The sequence below is a fragment of the Balaenoptera borealis genome (assembly GCF_965194805.1).
Source record: "Balaenoptera borealis genome assembly, chromosome: 9".
Classification (NCBI taxonomy): domain Eukaryota; kingdom Metazoa; phylum Chordata; class Mammalia; order Artiodactyla; family Balaenopteridae; genus Balaenoptera; species Balaenoptera borealis.
In genome coordinates, this window is record NC_138873.1 from 21,047,994 (window position 1) to 21,061,188 (window position 13,195).

At 34.3% G+C, this 13,195-nt stretch overlaps 1 protein-coding gene across 9 annotated transcripts in view; it reads left to right on the forward strand.

The window, feature by feature from the left end:
* The window catches only part of PLAGL1 (PLAG1 like zinc finger 1), a 100,156-nt gene that overhangs the window by 36,329 nt on the left and 50,632 nt on the right, over positions 1-13,195 (forward strand). For all 9 annotated transcript variants that reach the window (XM_082405522.1, XM_082405530.1, XM_082405526.1 and 6 more), the window contains exon 2: positions 2,332-2,401. The gene's annotated coding sequence lies outside the window, so the exon portion shown is untranslated. The remainder of the gene's footprint in view (positions 1-2,331; positions 2,402-13,195) is intronic.

Here is a 13,195-nt window from a genome sequence, read left to right on the forward strand (position 1 = left end):
AAGTCATGATCAGGAAGAGGTACCTAGGGAATTTAAATAATATCAATAATGTTTTATTTCGTAAACTCTGTTGTGGATACATCAGTGTTCATTAAATTATTTTTTTTAATCTTTAATAATTTTTTTTAATATCTAGAAGAAAATAAAAATCCTTCACAGATAATACTATGAACATTTTACTGTGTTTGCTTTCTGAAAAGCGACTTTTACGTATTTTTTACAAAATTGAAATTGTTTCATATAGAATATAAGCTAAAATCAAATTGTTTATAAAAAAATTAAATACTGAAAAGTATATGAAAACATAACAGACCTTCATTGACCTTCATCAGGGAGTTTAAAATGCTAACATGCTGTTATATTTACTTCAACAATTTCAGTTCCTCAGTCACTCTAGGCCACATTTTAAGTGCTCAGTAGCTGCATGTGACTAGTGGCTCTTATATTTTATTATGCTGTATTATTTTATATTATGCTATATTATATAACAATATTTGCATCATTGCAGAAATTTCTATCGGAAAACATCGTTCAAGATACAAACCCTTTGTTGGTTACGTAAACTGCAGGCAATTTTTTCTTTGTGCTTTTGTGTCTTAAGATGTTCTTTACTATTAAGGAAATATATTTTGAAAACTTTTTCTAAAAGTTTTAAAGTTTGCATTTTTTACATTTAGTTCTTTAATTTACCTGACATGTATATGTGTATATGTATATATAGATGAACATATTTTATTTATGCAATGGGATCAAGATTAATTAATGTGTTTGCTTTTTCCCATGTGGTAATTGTCCCAGTACCAGAGATTTGCAGTGCCACCTCTGTCATATACATATTCCCAGAAATGCTTGGGCTCATTTCTGTATTCTCTACTCTGGTCATTGATTTGTCTCTTTCTGAAAATACTACCAATTTTTATTTTCTTTTGTTTTATATGTAGTATATTTTTCAGTTCTAAGAATTAAAAAATTTTTTCATTATAATTTTTTTTATTTTCCTCTGAGATTTTTAGAAGTATTTTCTAGTTCCAAATGTGGAAAGTTTTATGAGTTATCCTTTTGTTATTGATTTTTTAACTTGCAGTGTAGTCAGCAAATGAGGGTTCTATGCTACCGATTCTTTGAAATTTAAGAATTGCTTTACGGCCTCATGGTTAGCTTTTCAACTGCTCCTTGAATTGAGAAGAATATATATTCACAGACTTTTGGGGCAAGGTAGGTATATGTCTTAGATCAAGCATAAATATTGTGAGGTTCAAATCTTTTTTAACCTTACCAATTTTTTGGTTTCTTTGATCTGTCAATTACTGAGATTGGGGTAATAAAAATATCACAGTAAAATAATGAATTTTCTCAATTTCTTCTTGTAATTCTGTCAACTTTGCTTTATAAAAGTTGAAAGTACATACAAGTTTGGAATTGCTCTTTCTTCTCTGTGCATTGGACCTTTTGTCATTCTATAGCGACGCCTCCTCACCCAAATGCCTGTTAACCTTAAAATCCATTTTGTTTTATAATCTCCTAGTCACACCTTTCCCTTAGTTAGCATTTGCTTAGAATATTTCTTTCAAATAGGTAAAACTTCATAGTTTTTTCTAATCCACTCTGACAATTTGTCCTTTAACTGGATCTATCAGTCCAATTAAGTTTAGTGTAATTACTGATATATTTAGGATGAAAGTTAGCATTATCTTTTAGGGTTGTTTTTATCCTGTCTTACTGGTTTTTTCCTCTGCCACCTTTTTGGATTTTTTCTTATTCCATTTTCCTTCCTCTTGACTAGTATGAAGGTTACAAATTTATTTCTTTTAGTGGTTTCTTTCAAAATTGTAATGTACCAACTTAATGTAAAGTTTATTAATTCTTCTTTTGAATAATTCAAGAAGCATGAGTTGTCTTGACACCAGTTAATCTCCCAGCTTAAATGTTGTTGTCTTCCAGAGTTTAGTTCCATTTTGATTTTTTTTCCTATAAATTTGACATCACTGTTTTTTCTTTTCATGAATTCTTTGTCATTCCTCCTTGCATCTCAGATCTTTCTTTTCTTCTTCCTCAAATATATATTTTACAAGCTTGTTTATTAAGGGGCTGTTGATGGCAAATGTTATCTGAAAATGTCTTTATTTTGCATTCATTCTTGAATGATGATTTTGTTAGACATACAGTTCCAGGTTGGCAGTATCTTTCTCAGCCCTTTGGAGGTGACATTCCATTGACTTCTACTTTCAATGTTAGAATTAGTTCAAATAACTGTTATTGGTTGATAATTTGTCTTTTTTTTTTTTTTTTTTGCCTGATTTTAAGATCTTCTCTTTCTTTTGTTTTCTACAGTTTTATGACAGAGCGTGTCTAGATGTGGACATTTCATTTATCCTGGATTTATTGTGTTCCTGTCTCTAAGGTTTGTTTTTCATCAGTTCTTGAAAGTTTTATCTTTTATGTCTTTCAGTGTTGCTTGTCCTCTATTTTTCCCATTCTTTCCTTTAAGAACTCTGATTAGACTTCTGTTAGACTTTGTCATTCTGTCATCCATGTCTTTTAATCTCGCTTTTATATATTATACATATTTTTGACCTTGTTGAATTCTAGATAATTTCTTCAGATCTGTATTCTGATCTTTGTCTAATTTTTGTTTTCTTCTTCAAATTGAACTATAATTTAAAAACAATGAAGACATAAGAATAAAGTATATGGCTTGATGAAATTTACATATGTATATGCCTGTGTGATCACCACCCAGATAAAGAAACAGAACATTTTCATCCCTGCAAAAGTTCCCTCCTGTCTCTATCCATAGAGCCATTCCTCTCCCCTAGTCAACTCTTCTCACTTCTATCACCATAGATTATTTTCACGGGTTCTTGAACTTCATATAAATGGAATCATATAGTTTATTCTTTCTATATTGCTTTCCTTTTGTTCATCCACATTGCATGTATAAGTTGCAAGGGATGACAAACTGTGGGCCAATTCCAGCCCATAACATATTTTCATATATGAAATTTTATTGAATATAGCCATGTCCATTCAGCAGGGTTGGATAGTTATAACAGAGACCATATGGCCCATAAAGCCTAAACTATATATTATATGACCCTTTACAGAAAAAGTTTAGTGATGTCTCTTCTATAGTATTGCATTATAAGGATATACCACAATTTATTTATCCTTTTTCTTGTTGATAAGCATGGGAGTTGTTTTCAGGTTTTGGCCATTATAAATAAAATTGCTGTATATGTTCTTGAAACTGCCATTGGTGAATGTATATACTCATATCTCTTGGATATATACCAAGGAGATGAACTGATGGTCTTTGGGTAAGTTGATTGCATTTCCATGAATATTAATGATGTTGAACATCCTTTTATATCTTTTTTGGCCATTCAGATTTCTCTTATGAAGTGCCTGTGTAAATCTTTTGGCCACTTTTTAAAATTAGGCTATCTTTTTGTTAGTGATTTTTAGTTCCTTATGTATTTTGAATAGGAAACCTTTATCAGATACATGTTTGCAAGTATTTTCTACCTGTCTGAATTTGCCTACTTAGTCTGTTAATAGTGCCTTTGGATGAACAGATTTGTTTTTATGAAGTCCAGTCTATCAGTGTTTTATTTTTTTGGCGGGGGTGGGTGGAGGGTTAGTGCTTTTTTGTACCCTGCCCACAGAATTCTCTTCCACCTTCATTGTTGCCCTCCATCAAGGTCCTGAAGACATTTGCTTATTGTTTTCCATCGGAAGCCTTATAATTTTAGTCCTCACAGTTGGGTTTTTGATTTATCTACAGTTGATTTTGTGAGGTGGGGGTCAGTATTTATTTTCCAGGTGGTCATCTAGCTACTCTACACATTTATTGAGAAGACTTTACTTTTTCCATTGAATTGCAGTGGGACCTTTGTTAAAAATTAATGATCATATATTTGGGTCTGTTCTGGACTCTAATCTGTTCCACTTAAACTATTTATCAATTCTTTCATCAGTACTGCACTTTCTTAATTACCATAGTTTATACTAAGTCTTGACATATAGTACTGTAAACCCTCCAGTTTTGGTCTTCTTAAGGATTGTGTTAGCTATTTAAGTGCTGTGCATTTCCATGCACATTTTAGAATGAGCTTGTCAACATCTATTTAAAGAAAAAGTCTACTAGACTTTTGATTGCGATTGCATTGACTCTGTAGAACAATTTTAGGAGAATGGACATCTTAATAGAATCTTCCAATTTATGAACATGGTAAATCTCTTAATTGAATAAGTTCTTCAGTTATTCTTAGCACTGTTTTATGTTTTTCACTGTGGAGGACTTACACACTATTAAATTTATTTCTAGCCACTTGATTTTTTTGATACTATTGTAAATGGTATCTTTTTTTCAATTTTATTTTCCAACCATCTTGCTAGTATATAGAAATGCAATTGATTTTTGTATATTGAGCTTGTATTTAGTGACCATGCTAAATTCACTTTTCGGTTCTGGTAGTTTGTAGATCTTTCTAAAGGTACAATCATGTCATCTGTTTAAAAAAAAAAAAACCAGAATAAATTTGTCTTTCTTATCTCTATTCATTTTTTTTTCTTGCCTTATTGCACTGGCTGGAAACACTGGAACAGTATTTAACAGAAGTGTTAAAATGGACATCCTTACTTTTTCCTGATCCTAAGGGAGAATATTTCACTTTTAAGGATGATGTTTACTGTGCATTTTTTGTAGATGCTCTTTACCAGATTGAGAAATTTTTCTTCTATTTCTGGTTTACTGAAATTTGTTTTCACAAGTGTGTATCAAAATTTTAAAAAAACTTTTAATTATGAAATAATTTTAGATTTACAAAAGAGTTACAAAGGTAGTATAGAGTGTTCCTATATATGCTTCACCTAGCTTCCTCTAATGTTAACATTTTACATAACCATGATGCATTTACCAAAATTAAGAAATTAACACTGGAACAATACTATTAACTATAGACTTTATTCATATTTCCCCAGTTTTCCCACCAATGTTCTTTTTCTGTTCCAGGGCATAATCCATATACCACATTACATTTCGTTGTCACGTAATCTACTCTAATCCGTGACAGTTTTTAAGTCTTTTCTTGTTTTTCGATACCTTGCCACTTTTGAAGAGTAATGGCCATGTATTTTGTACAGTGTCCCTCAATTTGGGTTTGTCTGATGTTTTCTCACAATTAGACTCAGGTTATGGACTTTGAAGGAAGAATACCACAGAGATGTTGTGTCATTGCATCATATCTGGGGGCACATGATATCCATATCAACACATTAACCTTGATTACACAGTTTAGGTAGTGTCTGCCAGACTTATCCATTGTAACCATTCTGTTTTTCGTTTTTCACACACTGTTTATTAGAAGCAAGTACACATTCAAGGGAAGGAGAGGGAAAAATATCAAATGATTTGTGAGTATATATTAAAACTACCGTAATAGTTAATAAATATTTTGAGGGATTTATTTTGAGGTTGTGCAAATGTCCTGTTTCTCCTTAAAGTTTTGCTCACTAATTTTAGCATTCAACTGACCTTGCCTGTAGCAGTTATTATTGTGGTATTCTAGTGGTGATTTCCATTTCTTTTATTCTTTCTATGTTTATTAACTGGAATTCTGACTCGGGAACCAGACTGCCTGAGTTCAGTTCCTAGTTCTGCCCCTTCCTTGCTACAGTGTAATATTGGACAATTACTTAACTTCCCTGTATTTCAAATTTCTCATCTATAAAATGCAGATAACAAGTATCTACCATAGAAGGTTGCTGAGAGGATTAAAAGAACTAATATGTAGAAAGGACTAAGAATTGTGCTTAGTGCCTAGGAAGTACTCATTTTTTTCTTTATTTCTTAATGTGGTAAGTTATTTTAATTTTAATTATTTTAATAATTATACAGGTTATCTTATTATGAAATCATCTTGTACTCTTGGATAAAGCTTACATATATGACCTGGATTTAATTTACTCTTTAATTTTTTTCATGTAATATTCATGAGTCATACAGCAGGTGTTCTTTTGCCACAACAAAGGACACAATGAATGATAGATTCCTAAAAATATATATATAAATTACACAAGAGCTTAGCAACTGAGGTGGCAACATTCCTAACTTTCTAGAGCGATTTCTATCTAACTCTTTTGGTAAAGCTAGAGATAGAGATAGCTTTTGCAAATGAATCTTTTTAAATATTAAATTGAGCACATTCAAAACTTGGCATATATTATGAAAAATGGCTACTCAGCAGGAAGGAAAAATGATTTTTAACTTTTCTACATGTTTTACCTTGAACATTGTATTATCGTAGAGGTTTCAATATTTGGAATATTTAAAAAGATTCATTTGCCAACAGTATGTATTGAGCACTTTCAGTGTGCTAGACAATGTGTTTTTCTAGTTTGGGATACGTTTTTTGCTCTTGGGGGAGCTTATGGGACAGTCAAAATCATTTTAAAAGTTGAAGTTAGGCCTACTTGAATCATTCAGGGAAACTCAATTTCTGTTACTTTTTAAGAAGTTGATAAAATTGAATTCTAATATCTTTGTTTTTTCCACTCCTCTCAGCATCTTGGATTAGGTCCTTATCATTCTATGCTATTTCCACCCATATTGAGGTTTTCCTTCCCTTCCTATCATGTGTAATGACCACTGGGGTCATTTCCCTGGAAAGAACCCTTCAGTGACATCCCAAGATTTGAGAAAACAGGTCCTTGACTTCTTAACCTGACAGTGGTCATTTTTCTATCTAGTCCCAAGAGGCTTTACTAGCCTTATAGTCTTACGCCTCAGAATTAGTCCAGTGGCACAAGTGGTCTTAACTACTCATTAGAACCTGAAGTCAGTGCACTGTTTTTGAGGCTATGCTTTTTCTTGCCAGGAAATGCTCTTGGCAGGCTATGCTTTTTCATGCCATTTCCTCTGTCTTAAGTGAATTTCCCAAAAATCTTCTAGGCTCTGTTCAGAGAATACTCACTCCACAATCCTACTAGCTAGATAGGAACCCTGTAATTTGTAATCTATAGTCCTTGTTAAATTCTTTCCTTCATCACCAATCTTTATATCTAAATGTCACTTCCAGTTGATCAGGTTCTTAGAGATGGGGTTCCAGTGCTTGCCATGATACTTTGCATACAAAGAGCTATTGCTAAATAGCTACCACTCTTAAATACCTACTATAGTCGAGCTACAATTTTGCAGAGTGTTATTGTCTCTCTTTTAAATTGTGAAGAAACTCAGTATCAAAGAGATTAAGAAACTTGCCCAACACCAGTGTAGTTAGTAAGTGACAAAACTGGTCTGTCTGATTCAAAAGCTCTTGCGATTTCTTGTATGTCATCCCACCTTGGTACTAAAAATAAATAGTTAAATAAAATTATTAAACAGATGTATTTTTGGTAAAACACATTGAAATTGCTTCACTTACATTACCAATATGCTACTTGGAGTCGTCGTTTCATTGACTAAGTTAATTGCTGTGGACTAACTGATGTACTCCTATTTTCTTTGGATTTTCCTTCCAAGTTTTCATTGATACTAATGAATAAGGTTTGATCATCTAATTTTAGCTTATTTTGGGGGTAAGTGAAATAGAAACTTAAGCACAATTTGTTTTATTTTGAAGAAGAATATTTTGCATTTGCCTAATAACTTTCACTAGGTAAAAATAGTCTGCTTGTCTTTTGTGAAGTACTTTTTCTATTGAGATGTAAAATACATGGGTGTGGGGAGAGCATATAAAGTGTGCCAATCTTAAATAAACAGCTTGATGATTTTTCTAAAAACATATTGCCTGTATAATTACTGCATGAAGATAGACAATATTACATCCATCCAGAAAAAGCAAATTCTCTCATGCACCCCCTAGCCAGTACCTCCCCAGAAGTAACTCTTTTGATTTCCATCACTCTAGATAAGTTTTGCCTATTCTTGAACTTTAAGGGTAACCAAGTAGTATGTACTTCTTCGTGTCTGACTTCTTTCATTCAGCATAATTTTTTTTGAAATTTATCCATGTTGATGCATGTATAGTTTATTCTTTCTTTCTCATATATATTTTTTCTGATTAGCATTCCATTCTATCAATATACCACAATTTGTTTATTCATTCTGTTAATAGATGTGTGGGTGTGTTCTGATTTTGGCTATTATAAATAAAGCTGCTATGAATAGTCATACACAGATGTTTTGGTGGACATTTGTAGTATTTCACTTGGGAACATATGTAAGACTAGAATTAAGTCACAGAACAGCCGTATATTTAGTTTTAGTGAGTTCTGCCGAACAGTTTACCAACAGTGAATGAATAAATGGACACTCCTGGTAGCAGTGAGAGTTACAACTGTAGTTCCACATTTTCACCAGCACTTGATATTATTATTTTTCATATTAAGCCCTCTGGTGGATGTGAGATGCTGTCTCATGGTTTTCATTTGCATTTCCTTCATTATTAATAATGTTGAGCACCTTTTCACATGTATCTTGGCTGATTTGATAAGGTAAAAATAGATATATTTTTTGGAGCAGTACTTGTTTAAGTCTTTCACACATTTTTATTGGGTTGTTTGTCATCTTATTGATTTGTAGGAATTCTTTGTATTCTGGAAAATGTCCTTTGTTGGATGTGTATATTGCAAATAGCTTCTCAGTCTGACTTTTCTGTTTTCTCTTTTAGTGATGTTTTTTCAGGAACAGTTCTTAATCAAATCCAGTTTATCAATTTTTTAAATAGTTACTGTGTTTTGTATCCTGCTTTAGAAATCTTTGTCTATTCCACAGTCATGAAGGTATTCATTTTCCATTCACATTTAGGTCTGTGATCCATTCTATGATCTATCTCACATTTTTGTTATGATGTGAGATAAGGGTCAAGGTTCACTTTTTTTCAGTATAGCTGCCCTTTTAAAATTCAGAGGTTATATTACAAAGGAATAAGGGAAGAGTGGATATCAGGGAGAATTGGCTGTCGTTGCCATAGCTTCTATTTGTATGCACTTTGTAAGTGCTTGATATTTGATTAACTCTCAGCTACCTCTAATGGCAGCCTCATAATCATACATATAGGCCTGTGATAGAAGACTTTCCCAGATCTACTTAACAGGAAGAGTACCAAGTAGTGACGGGGTTAGCTGCTTCTTAGTGAGACAAATGTTCGGATCTTGTTAAAGTTCCTCTCAAATTACTAGTGTTTCTTCTTTATATGGCACTGTTGCCATCATAGCAGTTGGGAGGTAATGAAATTCTAAATCAAGAAAATCTAAAGAAAGATGTGGCTCCCCAGGTCTTACAGTAGAGTGGACTATGGTGGGAGGGGGACCAAATGAAACATCTTTTGGTCTTGGTTAGCTCCTAAACATCTCTCATCCTTTATATTTTGGAAAAGAGACTGGAGGTCTAGATGCCAGGTAATTTTACTGTTGGTTACCACTAATGCAGTTAGTAGATGCAGATTTTTCATTTCATAGGAAATATTTAGTATTGCTAGACCTTGAAACGAAAGGTCTCTGTTTGATAATTAAGGCTTGGACCCACCCAGTGTTAAGTGTCCTTCCTTTTTTCATTCCTGGGGGAAAATACTCTGAAATATCCTAGAAGGGTAGGTGTATTAGTTTGCTTGGGCTGCCATAACAAAATACCACAGGTTGGGTGGCTTAAACAACAGAAATGTACTCAGAGTTCTGGAGTCTGGAAGTCCAAGATCAAGGTGCTAGCAAATTTGGTTTCTGATGAGGCTCTCTTCCTGACTTGCAGGTGGCTGCCTTCTTGCTGTGTCTTCACATGGCCTCTCCTCTATGCACTGGGTGTGTGCATGGAGAGAGAGTGGTCTCTGGTGTCTCTTTGTCTTCTACTAAGGTCACCAGTGCTATTGGATTAAGGCTTCATCGTCAACCTCATTTAACCTTAATTATCTTTCTAAAGGCTCTATCTTCAAATACAGTCACATTGGGGGCTTCAACATATGAATATTGGGGGGCACAATTCAGTCCATAACAATGGGTTTTCTAGAAATGCATGCAGCAGTAAAGTATTGGGACTGAATATAAGCTGCTTTAGTGTTCATGCTGCTTTCACTCTCTGCCATACATTTCATAAGAATAACCGGAGTTTTCGTAATGCAATTAGTTTAGTTTAGCTCCTGCTGGAGATTTTGAGAGCTTGTGTGAAGTAGAGCTGTTGTGTTAAATCTATCTGTACTTCTGTGAAGCATGAAGTCAGTGTCATATGTTTTAGGGATAATACCGTGTCACATCAAAGAGATGTTTAAAACTGCAATCTAGAAAATTGTTTTTAAACATCTGGGGAAAGATGTTCATATTCTGAGAGGATGTGATGTAGAACATCATTCACTGTGACGTTTAAAAAATCTACAGTATATAGGAAAATTGTTGATTTTTCTGATACCTTTCTGGGATTATTAAGATAATACAGATCCGTCTTTGGACGTTGTAGATTATAAATTTCACCAGTACACTTTAGGAATTTTTGTTTTGTTTTGTAGTGACTTACCTGTTTCAGTTAATCCCAGTTTTTTTCCCCCACAATGTCGGAGGAGTAGATGATGGAAAGCATTCTAGTTTTAAAGCATAAACATGTTACTCAGATTTTTAAAAATTAGAGTAGATGGTATCTCTGTGTGTGTGTAAAAGAAGGAACGTTTGATTTCCTCTATTAGGTTGGCAATTCAAAATATAATCACCTAAATTCCCTGCCCCCTCTTATGCTTGCTTCAGTTAAAATAAGAAAGAGGAAGAAGAAACTTGTTGGTCCATGAGGTTCCAAGATTTTGAAGAAGATTGATCAAAGGTTGTATATGTTGAAGTCCATGTTTATTCCATGAATCTTATGTTGGAAGCTCTCAGCTGTTTAGAAGCCAGCATCCCTATTTCCTGTAATTGTTTTGACAGGTAGAGAAAGTGATGTAGTCTTTTCCATATCTTGCCTGGGAAGTTATGGAATTACCTGAATTACATATGTGTTGTTTTTCAATTGGAAATGTCAGACTTCACTGGCCAAATAGGATCCAAGACTACATAAAATCTTTGTGGAAGATTTAGGAACAGCTAACGTAGAGCTAATTCTAGTAAAGGCAGTGTCTCACCTCCCTTTTTGGTGCATGGACTGATGTATAATGGTTCCTCCTGAACTGTCACTTTCAGATCCCCGTTTTTAAGTGGGAAATGAAGTGAAGTAAATAGAAAAGTTTTCCAAATGAAAAGGAGATCATAAATCTGTTAAAAGCAGGTGACTGTGGTAAAAACACAGGCAGTATATAGTGGCAATAGTGAGGCATCCTAGAACTAGTAAAAAATCAACATAATAGAAGGAATTTGATATGAGCAGAAATCTACTTTAAAAGGCACAATCTCTTTTTAGATCAGGAGGAAGAACAGGATTTGATAGCTATAGCTTATAAATGCTCTTTACATAATTAAAGAAAGCATGTATCTACTGGATACGTTTTTTTCCACAAGAGATTTGGTGGCATTTTTAACATGACCAAGTGAGAAAGATTTGATAACAGAAAAGACTGTTGGGGGGCCCTCAACATCTATATTGAGATGTAGAGTATGGTAAAGTTGGTTCCTTTGATTGGCAGCATTTGATACCACTGTCCATTAAAATCATTTAACTAACTTATCTTGTTTGGATTACACTAAGGAGCCTTGTGTATCACTCAGGAGAGGCTAGGTTATGCTATAGCACAAATGACTCCAAAAGCTCAATGGTTTAACACAATGAAAAGTATTAGTTTATTGTTTGCCCATGCCACATATCCAAAGTAGATTGGAAAAGGGAAACCTGGAAGACACACTGGAGTCACTGGTCCATAGCAATTTTGAAATCCCTCATGACAGGTATCATGACATGTAGGGGAACAAATATTTCTTAATTAGGGCCTGATTCTACCTTCTTGTTCATTGTTTTAAGAGGCCTGGATTCCTGTAGCTCTCTTTCTTGACCCAAAGAAAGTTATTTTGGGACTGGCTTGCTTCTTTTGGAAATCTTGACCCTTAATCTCATCTTCTTCCTCAGTCATTTTATCCATATAAATGACTTAGTGGATACATTATCTATCATTGCCCTGAGGCAATTTAATTTAAAAAAAAAAGATTTTCCTAGGCTTATGACCTTCGAAGTCTTTAAACTGTTAGTATGGGAGTTGAGAAGTAGTTAGTTCTTTTAATACTGCAAATCTGAAATGTTTGATCCTCCATTCCTCCACTTCTTGAAAACTGGATAGTCCTTTTTTGAGCTCATCTCTTTCTTGAATACCTTGCCAAATGCAGCCAATAACCAGTGCACTCTTCAGTGTTTTGTTTTGTTACCTCTTCTAGGGCTGCAGTTTCATTAGGTAGGTGATCTGCCTCCCAAGGCACCAGAAGCAAATGCTTTACCAAACATACCACTGTATAAAATACGCCACTATCTTTCCAGCTCTTAAGATAATTTTTCTCACTGCTTCCTGACCACAAAACCATGGCCATGTGTTTTAGGTTTTTGCTAGAGAGGCATCCTACTTCTGGTACCAATTTCTATATAGTCAGGATGGGCTAAAGTTACCTGTGCTAATGAGCCATCCCCAAACCTCAGTGGCTTCACAGAAGAACAGTTTATTTTCGTGTTCACACTAAACATCCATTGTGGATCTGTGGGAGACTCTACTCCATCCACACTGTCAGACTTAGGCCTGTGATGCATCACCATCTTGAGCTGTATGCTTTCTGAAATACTTGGTCTTCTCGATTTACATGGTAGGGAAAGATAATATTAAATGGTCTTGTGCCAGTAATTAACTGTTTGTTGGCAGCCCAGAGCTAGTCACATGGCCCTGCCTAACTATAAGTGGGTAGAGAAGTCCAAGCAGGAATATAAACAGAAGGACTGGTACTGTGACGCTAAACAGTTAAAAGTTTTAAGACAGTAAACTAACTATAAAAATATATTCTTTCATTCCTTGACAGATTGATCTCAAATGACCTGGAAAACCAGGTTTGAATGTGGAATTCTTAGTCTTGAGATTTCTGCACCTTTAGAACATGGCAGTGTAGGGAGAGCTGGCCCATCTTCTCTTTTCTTCACATTCTTGGCCCAGTTCTACACTATGAAGGGCACACATTTGGTTATGTCCACACCCCTACAAACAGCCACCCCTTGGCCACCTCTTGAGCCTAGTGTGGCACATAGAGTGGCATGATC